The 13,281-nt window shown below is 39.3% G+C and overlaps 1 protein-coding gene across 2 annotated transcripts in view; it reads right to left on the bottom strand.

The window, feature by feature from the left end:
• Window positions 1-4,382: 4,382 nt before the first annotated feature.
• Window positions 4,383-13,281, bottom strand: part of bsnb (bassoon (presynaptic cytomatrix protein) b) — a 115,096-nt gene continuing 106,197 nt past the window's right edge. For both annotated transcript variants that reach the window (XM_072665547.1, XM_072665548.1), the window contains exon 13: window positions 4,383-9,978. The gene's annotated coding sequence lies outside the window, so the exon portion shown is untranslated. The remainder of the gene's footprint in view (window positions 9,979-13,281) is intronic.

Below are 13,281 nucleotides of genomic sequence, written 5' to 3'. Positions count from 1 at the left end.
AAATATTTAATTCATGCAATTCAAGTTTGCACAGTTTGATTCATTACTCGTTAGGCTCCACTTGTTTGATGCTATTAGTAGCCTACCTATGGCGATAATTTACAATCCAGTTTTAATGCGAATATCATTAATAATTTTTCGGACAGTTCAAGTGAATCCATTGAGACAACACTGATTCACCACTGATTTACCACTGACAAGAAATAGTGTTTTGGTTTCATGCTGGATTTTCAGTGTCTATATTTTGTGGCTGCTACTTTGCCCTGTATCAATAAATCACTGATTTGATTCAGTCAAAAATTCCTTTCTTTTATCTAAGTAAAACAATTTAGGTAAGTTGTTATAATTCACAACCCAATTTATTTGCTGATATCATGAATCATGTCAGTAATTTGATTCTTTCTGTGATGATAGCTAAAATCATTACAACGTACAATCCAGTTCAACTGCTAAATCAATTTGCTGATTCAATCCTGAATATTCGATTCCTTTCCTTGAGTAAATGAAGCTAGGTGAATATTGATTCACGACCCAAAGTGAATACCGTCAGGCTCACTCAGCAGCTCCTCGCTGTTTGTTTAGTTGCAGTTACGACCAGTTAAGGCCTTCAAGAGGCAGTCGGTCACTAAATACCTGGAGACCCATTGACCCTTGACCCCCAGAAGCAAGGTCACAGTGTCCTTGAAGGCCACACTTAAGTGTTCGCAGGTCAGTATGTCTCAATATGTCCAAAAGTATGTGAAAACTAGTTTCTTCAGTGTTACTTCTGCTTAGATGTTGAACCACTGCTGTTAATAGGATTTGATTGCATTCAGCCCCACAAGAGCATCGAATGTATTGGATGGAGCTCCATCACTTCAGAGAATGCAGCTCCACTTCTCCACAGCCAAATGCTGGGGGCTTTATAACCTTCTAGCCCTAAACCACACCACCAAACACTACCCGGATCAGAAGATCAGAGCAGTGTGTGAATGTGGATGTGGATCGGATCTGAGCAGTGTGTGGATGACAGTGAGTAACTGTGTGAAGCTGCAGCCAAAACACCCTCAAACCAGAACCACCATCCAACAAAACACTGTGCTGACATCTTGTGGTTCAGTGAGGTGCCTGGAAAGGCTGGTAAATGTTAAATGGCAATTAAAGTGACAATTACCCGATTTCCTCCTTAACCCAAATAAATGATTCACTATTATTACAAACATGGATTACAGCTAAAACAGTAGTAGAGTCAGGAACCGCATTAGCAAGTCTATTAGAGAGGAATCAACACCTCCACATGCTCTGAGGTGAGCGTGATCATTCAGGCCTACAGTTAGCACCATGCTACATGCCTTAGGAGCCCTAAATTACGTTAAACACCCTGAGTAAATGTTTTTTTTTTTTGGTTACTTCTGGTTTTTTGTTGCCAACAGAGAGCAAGTATATCTACAATTACTGCCAACAAAGCACACAGATAAACAGCAGTAGTATGAGCATTAGGCAAATGATTTTTTGGCCAGTGAGATTTAATTATTACAAAAACAGACTGCAGTGTTTATGTCGCTGTTTTTTTTAGTCAGGGCTCATCTAAAAATCGGAGTTTCAAATTCATAAATATGAGTTTGCTGTGTCGCTCATGTGCAGTCATCTCATAAATACTAGCTAGCTATATTCCCGACACGTCCTGAAGGCAGCCTAGACTCCATTACTTTCTAGCTGCATTAGCTGGTTAAAAACTAATTGGTTTGTTATGATTATGGTTTGTAATGTTATTTTCCTGCATTATGTAGCCAATGTTGCTACTTACATATTAAATGTACTTGTAGTTGTCCAACACACGTTAGCTAAGCTGTAGGTGTGAGCCAGCCATGATTATATTGTATGTAATCTGTGTGTATGTGTGTGTAACTGCACTGTACTGATAAAGCTAGAGCTATATTATTTGTGTTTATTTGTAGTTATGAGAAAAGTCCTAAACGAGACCTTACAATATTTGTTAATATTAAAAAAAAATAATAATAAAATAAATTAAAAAATTAAAAAATGGCTAACGCTAAAAACTTTTAGTTTAGCATAACTGCTTTGACAATCCTTTACTGGTGTTTTATGGGAAATCTAACCTAAATATGTCCCGCTTTTGATGTCCCTGTTAGTATTGTTAGCAATACCAGTTGATGCATTATACTGAAGGAAAACTTTGCTAAAAGTCCGGCAGCAAGGCCGGCGTGAAGATGCACAAGACGGCCGTCGATTTCACTCATGATATTTAAACGCTGTACAAAATAGTGAAAGTCTGTATTTACAGTGAGGATTCATTCATGTGTCCCTGTGTGTGTGTGTGTGTGTGTGTGTGTGTATTTGGTGTACCATGATTTGTATGTGTGTGTTTGTGTGTGTCATGCGTGTCTGTCAATATGATGTTAAAAGAGTTGCTAATGTAGGCTAACTGAAGCAAAACTTTGCTAAAAATGCGGCTAAAAATGAACGGAAGTTTATAGACACCATCCGGAATATGCCATATCATTTGCATAATGCTAACTGTTATTAAAAGCTATTTGCTTTCATTCATGTTTAGCTAATGATTTTGATAAAACTGCTTCATTACAATTGCTGACTAAATAAAAAGCCTTTCATTTTCATTCTTTAGTTCAGTCAAATTTGCTTTGAAGTACTAAAAGCCAACAGCCAACAATTCGCATTTAGCAATTAGCACCATGCAAATGCTATCATGCTAGCTGGTGGCTGCTGGCTACATGCTGAGCTATTTCATGCTAGTTTCTTTAATGGAGAAACTGGATACTTTGACGCTGCGGCCCACTTACCCCGGATTTTAGATATCAGAGTTGGGAATGACGAGACACACTCGAGTTGACCACATTCCAGTTAATCCTTCTGATATTTGTACACAATTTTAAAACATTTCCAAAACAAACAGCTAAAGACTTCAGAGTTTACCACAACTGGCAAACTGACAATCCTTTACTGGTGTTTTATGGGGGACATGTCCTACCTTTAATGTCCCAGGTTAGCATTGTTAGCAATGCCCCAGGTTAGCATTGTTTGTAAAGTCCCAGGTTAGCATTGTTTGTAAAGTCCCAGGTTAGCATTGTTAGCAATGCCCCAGGTTAGCATTGTTAGTAAAGTCCCAGGTTAGCATTGTTAGTAAAGTCCCAGGTTAGCATTGTTTGTAAAGTCCCGGGTTAGCATTGCTAGCAATGCCCCAGGTTAGCATTGTTAGTAAAGTCCCAGGTTAGCATTGTTAGTAAAGTCCCAGGTTAGCATTGTTTGTAAAGTCCCGGGTTAGCATTGCTAGCAATGCCCCAGGTTAGCATTGTTAGCAATGCCCCAGGTTAGCATTGTTTGTAAAGTCCCAGGTTAGCATTGTTTGTAAAGTCCCAGGTTAGCATTGTTAGCAATGCCCCAGGTTAGCATTGTTAGCAATGCCCCAGGTTAGCATTGTTAGCAATGCCCCAGGTTAGCATTGTTTGTAAAGTCCCAGGTTAGCATTGCTAGCAATGTCCCAGGTTAGCATTGCTAGCAATGCCCCAGGTTAGCATTGTTTGTAAAGTCCCAGGTTAGCATTGTTTGTAAAGTCCCAGGTTAGCATTGTTTGTAAAGTCCCAGGTTAGCATTGTTAGCAATGCCCCAGGTTAGCATTGTTTGTAAAGTCCCAGGTTAGCATTGTTTGTAACGTCCCAGGTTAGCATTGCTAGCAATGCCCCAGGTTAGCATTGTTTGTAAAGTCCCAGGTTAGCATTGTTTGTAAAGTCCCAGGTTAGCATTGTTTGTAAAGTCCCAGGTTAGCATTGTTAGCAATGCCCCAGGTTAGCATTGTTAGCAATGCCCCAGGTTAGCATTGTTTGTAAAGTCCCAGGTTAGCATTGTTTGTAAAGTCCCAGGTTAGCATTGTTAACAATTCCAGTTGATAGCAAAGCATTGTACAGAATGTTGCACATCCAAACAGCATGGAAGCACATTCACAGAGAGAAGTTGGACAGCACTGTGGTACGGCTGATTTACAGAAACGCTAAGGAATAGAAGTGCTAATAAACGCTATAAAACTACTGCTTTTATTACTACTGCGGTCATGTTGGATTTTGGGGTTGCGGTTGCTGAGGCCCTCCCAACTTTCTAAGTAGAAAATCTGACAACTGTTCTAGTTGAAATGTCCAACTTGAATTTCTGAACTTTTGACATCCCAGATGAAATGGAATGCAGTCGTACAATGTCCAGCAGTTGTATAATCTTCAAGATTTGTCCTTCACCAACCAAAATTCAATTGAATAATTTAGTAATGAAATACAAATGTAAATGCTCTGCTACTGTTACTTTAACTTGTGTCTGTGAATGTTAAAACCTACCTACTTGCATGTGAGTTCATACAGAAAAGGCCAAAACGACTGTTTTCCATATTTCTCTTTATTCTTTTCCAGATTGGAAACAAATTGCAGGTCCATTATTTTCATAATCACATTACATGACATGATGCACCAGAATGTACTCTATCTTCGAACAGGAATACACTGAAAAGAACACGAGGTTTCACAATGGATACTGGACTTACACTCAGCCCACTGCGCTTCCAGCAGTGCGGCGGACTTTTTTAACGCCATTCTTTACAGCGATGCCGTTTGTTGTTTCTTTTATTATGCTTGGAATATTTAAAGCCCAATTGGAGTAGCGTTTGTTCCACATGCCCACCTTAAAACCTTCCAGGACGGAGAGTAACGATGGAAGTCAAGACAACTTTTGCCACTTTGAATTTTTTTCTTTCTCTTTTTTTTTTTACACAATATGGAAATTCTACACAGAGCAGATAGGATTCAGAATACCGTTTTTTTGTTTTGTTTTTTTTTTGTTTGTTTTTTCACTGTATTCAACAGTCATTGAGAGCCAGCCACAGATACTATGCTTATTTTCATCAATAATCATCATAATCATAATAATAACAATAATAATCATAATAATAACAATGATCATTATCATCCTTTTTATACACAAAAGCACAAAAAGTTGGCAGCAAGGCCGGCGTGAAGATGCACAAGACGGCCGTCGTTTTCACTCATGATATTTAAACGCTGTACAAAATAGTGAAAGTCTGTATTTACAGTGAGGATTCATTCGTGTGTCCCTGTGTGTGTGTGTGTGTGTATAAGTGTGTGTGTGTGTATTTGGTGTACTATGATTTGTATGTGTGTGTTTGTGTGTGTCATGCATGTCTGTCCATCTCCACGTTCGGCCTCTGTGACGACTGTGACGACAGCTCTGGTTGCGCTGGCTATTAAGCGTCTCCATGGTAACAGTGGCATACAAACACTCCCAGCATTCCTCTTTATTGATTACATTGATCTGAATTCACAAAGAAATTATTAGCTTTGAGCTGTCGGTCAGAATGGGGATGCTAAAAATCCTAATCGACTCCCTACTCCCTACCTAGTACACCATTTCAGAAAGAGGCTAACTCATATTACCTAAGGGATTAGCTTCAAAAGGAATGCTAACATGGCTAACATGTGGCTAAAAACGAATGGAGGCTAATAGCCGCCAGAAGAAATGATAGATTTCACGTAATGCTAACTGGTAGCTATTTGCTATATATTCATGTCTACCAATGTTAGAACTTTTGACTGAACTACTCCATTATTATTAATAACTACTTTTTATGGTTAATATAAGAGTTCAGTCAAATTTACTAACACAGCTAGCATTATGCATCATAATGGCATCATGCCAGTTGGTGGCTGCTAGCTTCATTTTTAGACACGTTTTATTTATATTGCTGTTTCTTTGCTATTTGCATATTTATTTAACTGAGGAACAGCAATTATTACACATGTAGCAATCAATAGATAGATCGAATAGAGAGTCTTTTGGGATTCAGTTAGCACAGGACAGCAATAAATCCATCCAGGCTCTGCCCACAAATGTGTTCTTTCATAGCTAAGGTTGCTAAGCTGAAGCTTTACATAACACTGGTTAACACAATTCAACCTTATGTTATGAAATGTAGCAGTGTATATCACAATACCTACATTTAAAGTGATGTTACTATTCACCCTAATGAGAGACTGTAGCTCCACCTCAGTGTATATCACAATACCTACATGTAGAGTGTTATTAATATTCACCCTAATGAGAGACTGTAGCTCCACCTCAGTGTATATCACAATACCTACATTTAGAGTGTTATTAATATTCACCCTAATGAGTGACTGTAGCTCCACCTCAGTGTATATCACAATACCTACATTTAGAGTGTTATTAATATTCACCCTAATGAGAGACTGTAGCTCCACCTCAGTGTATATCACAATACCTACATTTAGACTGTTATTAATATTCACCCTAATGAGAGACTGTAGCTCCACCTCAGTGTATATCACAATACCTACATTTAGAGTGTTATTAATATTCACCCTAATGAGATACTGTAGCTCCACCTCAGTGTATATCACAATACCTACATTTAGAGTGTTTCTAATATTTACCCTAAATATGGAGCTACAGTCTTGTGATATACAGTCTCTCATTAGGGTGAATATTAGTCATACTCTAAATGTAGGGATTGTGATATACACTGAGGTGGAGCTACAGTCTCTCATTAGAATTGAATGGCATTTTTATCAGTGTCCTGTAAAGCTTGTCCAATTGAGCAACAGCATCTATGAAAGCACTAATTAGTGGGCGAAGCCTGGATGATACAGAATTAGGCGGTACGTGGCAATGTGTGGCAATGACTATAAGTCCATCTCTACACACCCTCAAACATCTCAAAAGCTGTGTGTGTGTGTGTGTTTGTGATCGAAAGCAGTTTCTACAATGGAGACACACCTAACGAGCGCATTAGCAGAGAGTACATCCTCACAGAGGAGCCGGACGGCAAGCTGGAGGAGATATTACTGTACACGAGCAGGCAGAGAGATGCCAAGCAGAACCATGCTTCAAGCAACAAGATGGTGGACGTCCAAGACAGACGGTCAACACAAGAAACCCTTTGGCAACATAGTCCCCGAAACCAGGGGATATACAAGGGGCAGTAATTAACATGCCAGTAAAATAATAAAAAAAAAATCCAAAATTCAGGAATAATTTCAATACATACAAGAAGTTAAATACAAACAAGTTCATATCCATGTTTTGAGTGTGTGGCAACACACTGTGGTGTTTTGGTGCTGTGGATTTGTGGCAATGACTGACAGTATTGGATGAATCATTGCATAGAGAATTTGAAATGGAAAAGCTCAATTATGTGTTTATATATATGTGTGTGTGTGGGGGGGGGGGGCATGTTTGTTCACCATGTGAGCAACTGTAAGTGTTGTGTATGTATGCTGCTATCCACTGACATACCTAATGCTTCTTCAAAGATGACAGGACTTACTTTTGAACCACTTTGAACAACAATAAAATTGTGCTCTATAGCTATCTGCATGCTATTGCTTTAAGAAACCAACAACCAACCCCAAAAAATAGGACCGATAATAATTATGACACAACAAAGTATAAATAGTCAAATTAACAACACCGAAAAAAAGGATCTCAGAAATATAAATCCATAAATACACAAATGATTTACAATATCAGTCTCTTTACAGTAAGATACAGCTGTGCAAAATAAATCAAGTAAGGATGATCCAGAGCTTAAAAAAAAACAAAGAAAAAACAACAAAAACACGAGGTATACGAGTAAAAAATATGAATAAGGCTTTTGAACTTTAAAGTAAATCAGGCCAACGAAAAATTGATCATTGATAAAATAAGAAAGAAAAGTCCTAACAAATACAACAGGGTTCCAGCAGGATTAGGTGCTTGGACCCCTAAAATTACAACAGCGATAGATCCGGGCCCTGTGAATGACTAGTGATGGCTTGATAATGGCTATAGGAGGGAGGTGACCATGCAGGCAGTCTGATATCACTGGACTTCTGATTCTTCATTATTACATGAACTGACTCTGATTTATGTACACAGGCTGCAGTGGCCCCTCCCCCCTGTTCAGGACGTGTAGAAGGTGGTTAGATATGGGTTTATATAGTAGATATCTACGTTTGTGCGTGCAGTCCCATGTCCACACTTTACACGTTTGCATTCGGTACACACATAACAAACAGGTCAAGGAGAGAAGGGAGGAACGTGAGAAGAAAACCTAAAGCTCAGAAAACATTCAGAGAGAAGGTCAATCATCGCCATGTTGGAATGTCGAGATCTTAGAAATACAACGTTCGGCGCCGCTGTGGGGAAAACTCAGCTACAGCAGTCTGGAGAAAGTCTCAGGTTCTCAGATTAAGGACTGGAAAACAACTTCCACAACTGTTTCTGAATGTGTGTGTATGTGTGTGTGTGTGAGGGAGGGAGGACACCTGAGCATGATGGGCATCAATGAGCACTATCATGGATGTCTTTTTTTCACCCCACTGAAAAAAGTAATACATTAAATAACTGAATTTACTTGATTTCAATGTGTCAAATGTTCTCTTTTGATTTCTATATAAAGCATCAACACAGTTACTGCCAAATATGAAATAACAGTGTTGATATGAGAGTATAAATACAGTATATATACAGCAGATATGGGAAGAGCTTCTTTCCAAAATGCTGTACATCTATTTGATTGTTATAATTTTGGATAATAAAAGGTTTGAGTAGAATAACATCTGATGTTTAATTTATTTATTTTAATCATCCAATTTTCCTCCCCAGGTTTAGATAGCTAGTTCTCTCCTCCTATTACATGTAATGCTCCCGAGTTAGGACTGATGATCTGATGATCTCATGATGCTGATGCAACGTCACTGGGCAACCAACGCACTCTGAGGAAAGCTCCGGGTACCCAGTTCCGATGCATAGCAGATGCTCGTGCCAGGGAGAGAGAGAGCATTCTACCCACTCGAAGAGAGCAAGGCCAATTGTGCTCTCTCAGGCTCCGACTGCTGATGGCATGGAGCATGACCTGGGATTTGAACCAGTGATAGGGGACAAGTGGCAGTGGTCTGCAGGACCACTCTGAGCCCCATAGTGCAACATTTTATTTCTCTAATATAGCTCTGCTATTTTTGTGTGTTTAATGGATTATGTAATGTATTTTGGAAAGAGCTCATCACTACCATTCAGATGTTTGGAATTTAATGTTTTCAGTCATATAAAATCCAATAAACTGCAGGTAAATACATAAAACAATGCTACTATAATGTGAAATGTATGATGTTCTAAAAAAGGAATACAAAGTATGAATTTGTATGAACATGAATATCAGGTCTGAATTCTATTAAATGAATATCTAGAATGATTCATATTGCTGATTCAAGTGCTGAGCTAGAGAAGCTTATAAAAATGATTGTAAACAGAGAATGTTTTCCCACAAATACTGAAAATATACAAACATATGTACAATCGCTAATTACTGTCGTTTATAATATTTCAATCTACATTGTATGTGTTTTTATTGTGCATAAAACAACACTGATTAAGAAGACAAGTGATTCCAAACATTTGAATGGTATTGCTGCTGCTGGGACAAACCCTTAAATCTCTCAGTTTGTTGTTGTTGTTTTTACATCTCCAGCCGGTCATCACACATTGTGGGAACGTATCCTAATGAATGGACTGCCATAAATTACATGGTTTTTATCCTGTAAATTTACCACTTTAGAGATACAAGGTTTTGCTCTGCCAACAATAATATATAAATATATTTTATAATAAAATAAGCTGAATGCAGTACTTTTTTCAGTGTCACCTTCACTGGAACAGAACAAAGATGTCCTAAATGCACTAAAAACACTCCATCCCTCTCTGTACACACAGCGGTGTGTGCTGTGGGAGGTGTGTGTTAGTGGAGGTTGATGGTCAGATATGGGCGCGTAGTGTTCAGAGGATTGTGGCGGAAAGCACAGATTGAACCACTGGTTGTTTTGTCTGTCTTCACCTTCGCAGGTGTGGTCAGAGAGGCCGCCTCCATCGACCTCCTCTTCTACTGTTCTTACAGCTCAGGTGACACACCTGCAGACACAAGAAGAACCAGATATTGAAGCTTACAAAAATATCACTTTTAAAATAATTTAATCACATATTATACTCACTATTTTAAACTAATACTGACTTAATACTTAATAAATACTTCCAGTAGTGATGCTGTTACCAATATTGTCACCAATATTGAAGTAAAAGGCATTTTTTTGAAATGGTATAATTTAATTAATTAATTCTTATCCATTTTATTATATGTAAACAAGCAATTAACACACAATCTAATTAAATGATTTATTATAATTATAACTTAAATATATCAATTTATAGCACATAATGTAATCTTTTATATAATTTATTTATATAAAAATCTAAATGTATATATATAAATCTATAATGTATAAATATGCTATACATAATACATTACATATGTACATAATGTAACGTAACTTATATTACATTAAATTGCAATATATCCATTAGAATTTATATTACATAAATAAATATATAAATATAATTTATATATATATATATATATATATAAATATATATATATATATATATATATATATATATATATATACATAAAATGGTATGTTACAATGTCATATAGATTTTTTACATGTTATTTCATGCTTTTAAGTTAATATAGACACAAGGTGCATTCCTCTTTACAGCCACTAGAGGGCAGGAGGCTTGTATCTATTGCCCATGACCAAAAACTGAAGGAAGAAGGAGGAACGTGGCAGATGTAGTCCAAAGCAAAATATATATTGCATTAAATACATACATAAACGGCTAAACTGAGGCAAAGCCTGAGATCACAGAGCACTGTTTACAGTGGTGGTGAATGGAAAGTTGGAGGGGACATAATACAGGAAACAAAAGCTGCACAAACTCCTGCACCTAACACCTGTTGTTACACACTAGGCCCAGCCCATTCCCTTCCCTTATACTCTGCTCTGCCCACTACATCACAAGCTCTATCAGGTAGGCCCCTCCCTTCCTGTGTTGCTGTAGTCGTTACTGATCTGGTCAGCAACACTCTCACCAATCATTACACATCTAACTCCACATAAATGACAGGATCCCACACCAAACGATTAACAATGCTGTGACTGTTTATGATCTGATCAGCAACACTTTCATTGGGACTCATACCCTTCCCTTCACCCATACACTAATCACCCACTACATTGCGCTCAGTGCTTAGAGCTCCGCGCTATTGATGACAGGGTTGTGGGTTCGATACCCTGGCTCGGCAAGCTATCACTGTTGGGCCCTTGAGCAAGGCCCTTCACCCTCTCTGCTCCCCGGGCGCTGGAGTTGGCTGCCCACCGCTCTGGGTGGGTGTGTGCCCACTGCCCCTAGTTCACTAGTGTGTGTGTGTTCACTACCACAGATGGGTCAAATGCCGAGGACACATTTCGTTGTACAGTGACAAATACTTGCACCTTTACCTTTTTTGCTGACCACAACACCTCCAGACGGCTCACCCGTGAAGTCTAATGCCCAGACCCACTTTCCTCCAAGCTCACTTCATGGGATTTCACAGGATTTTCCTCACAACCTCAACACCACTATACCAACAGCATACACACCAAGCAGCCTATCCCCACCATACAACACCTTCAAACACACCTAACCTCCGACCATTCCAGCCACAACCACTGACTAGATCTTTTAGTTTGCAGTGTTTGAAGGACATCATAAGAAGCTCTCGGCAGAAACTCGATACGACAGGAAACTCTCTTGGAATTTCTTCACCAAATGATGACTGAAGTTCACTTGTTCAGTTTTAGCACTGGCGCTACGAGGCTAATGTAACAGGACATGAAAAGATTTACGGTGACTTACCATTACTTGTTAGCTACACTGGCCTCTTAGCTGCAGTCTAGAACTAACCTCAGACATCAAACATAACTTTGCTGGTCGACTACATTTAGGGTAAGGGCATGTTCTGGGGGGGCGTTGGGGGGTTGTGTTGCTGTGGTCCATTCCTTTAAAGATTTGTTTTATTTAGGAGGTGTGAGGTTTCCGTACATCCGTCTAAAAATATCTTAAGTCTCAGTGGGCCGGATTGGGCGGTGGCTGTCCGTCTGTTAGCAGCTCTGTTGTAAAGTCATTAACACAGTGTGTGACAGAGCGTGAAATCGAAGACTCCTCTCCGTTCCCCCAGCAGAGAGCACCAAAGCCCCATGTCCCCTGCAATCGGACCATCAAGCCCCGCCCACAGGCAGCGCGCGGCCGGGATTGGCCCGTAATCCGGGGGCTGAGACGGATTGGTGGCGGCGTTAAGAGCCCCTGAGCCTGTTTTATCCCTCGATCCGCTCTCTAGATCCACACACACACACACTGCAAAGGCAGTATGATATCATGACGGACACACACACACAAACACACACACACATAGACACACTCAGAGAAAATCAAAAGTGCAGGATGAGATCCACCAAGTCTAAAGAGTCTTTAGATAAGTCTCCTACCTGCAGGCTGTCTGCTCCTTCATTACACAGCAAAAAGGCCACTTTAGGGTTGTATAGTGAAACTTTCAGATCCTCCTCTGAGCTGCTCGGAGAATTAGCTCCTTAATGACCGTCTACAACATTACACAGAGCCTGTCGTCTACAAAATGTGCTTAACTAGGACTGTGAAGGTCTCTCTCGAGTGGCCATGTCAGTGGGAGGTCACTAGTTCGATCCAAGGTGAGATTCCTGGTACTTGTAGAGTACCAGGCAATGTGCAATAAATACAAGAAGGAATCTAAATATATATTCAAGATAAAGAAGGTCAATATACACCATATGGACAAAAGTATTGGGACACCTGCTTATTTGATGTTTCTTCTAAAATCAAGGTCTTCGAAAAGGCGCCATCCTGCTTTTGTTGGAGTAACTGTCTCAACTATCCAAGGAAGAAGACTTTCTATTAGATTTCAGAGCATTGCTGTGAGGATGTGATTGCATTAAGGGACAAGAGTGTTGATCACCAACACACCTCATTCCCAGCGTATCCCAAAAGTATTGAATGGAGCACCAACCATCATTCCAGAGAACACAGTTCCACTGCTCCACAGCTTAATGCTGGGGGCTTTATACCCCTCTAGTCCAGATGTGACTTATTTAGGCTTATTCAGGGATAGCAATACCTATACTCTCTTGGATCAAGTCCTTAAGACATCAAATGCTACACTAGCAAATAATACAGTCTATGTGACTCTCTGGGAGCTTAAAATTACGTTTACTTTCTATATCTAGTACATTAAAGGGGAGAGCCACCTATTTTCAATATTTCTGCAGAATTCAGTGTTGGTGTAAAACTACAGGGAAACTAGAG

The sequence above is a fragment of the Salminus brasiliensis genome, chromosome 21, assembly GCF_030463535.1.
Source record: "Salminus brasiliensis chromosome 21, fSalBra1.hap2, whole genome shotgun sequence".
Lineage (NCBI taxonomy): Eukaryota > Metazoa > Chordata > Actinopteri > Characiformes > Bryconidae > Salminus > Salminus brasiliensis.
The sequence above is the reverse complement of the archived record's forward strand: the minus strand, read 5'-3'. Positions and strand labels throughout refer to the sequence as shown.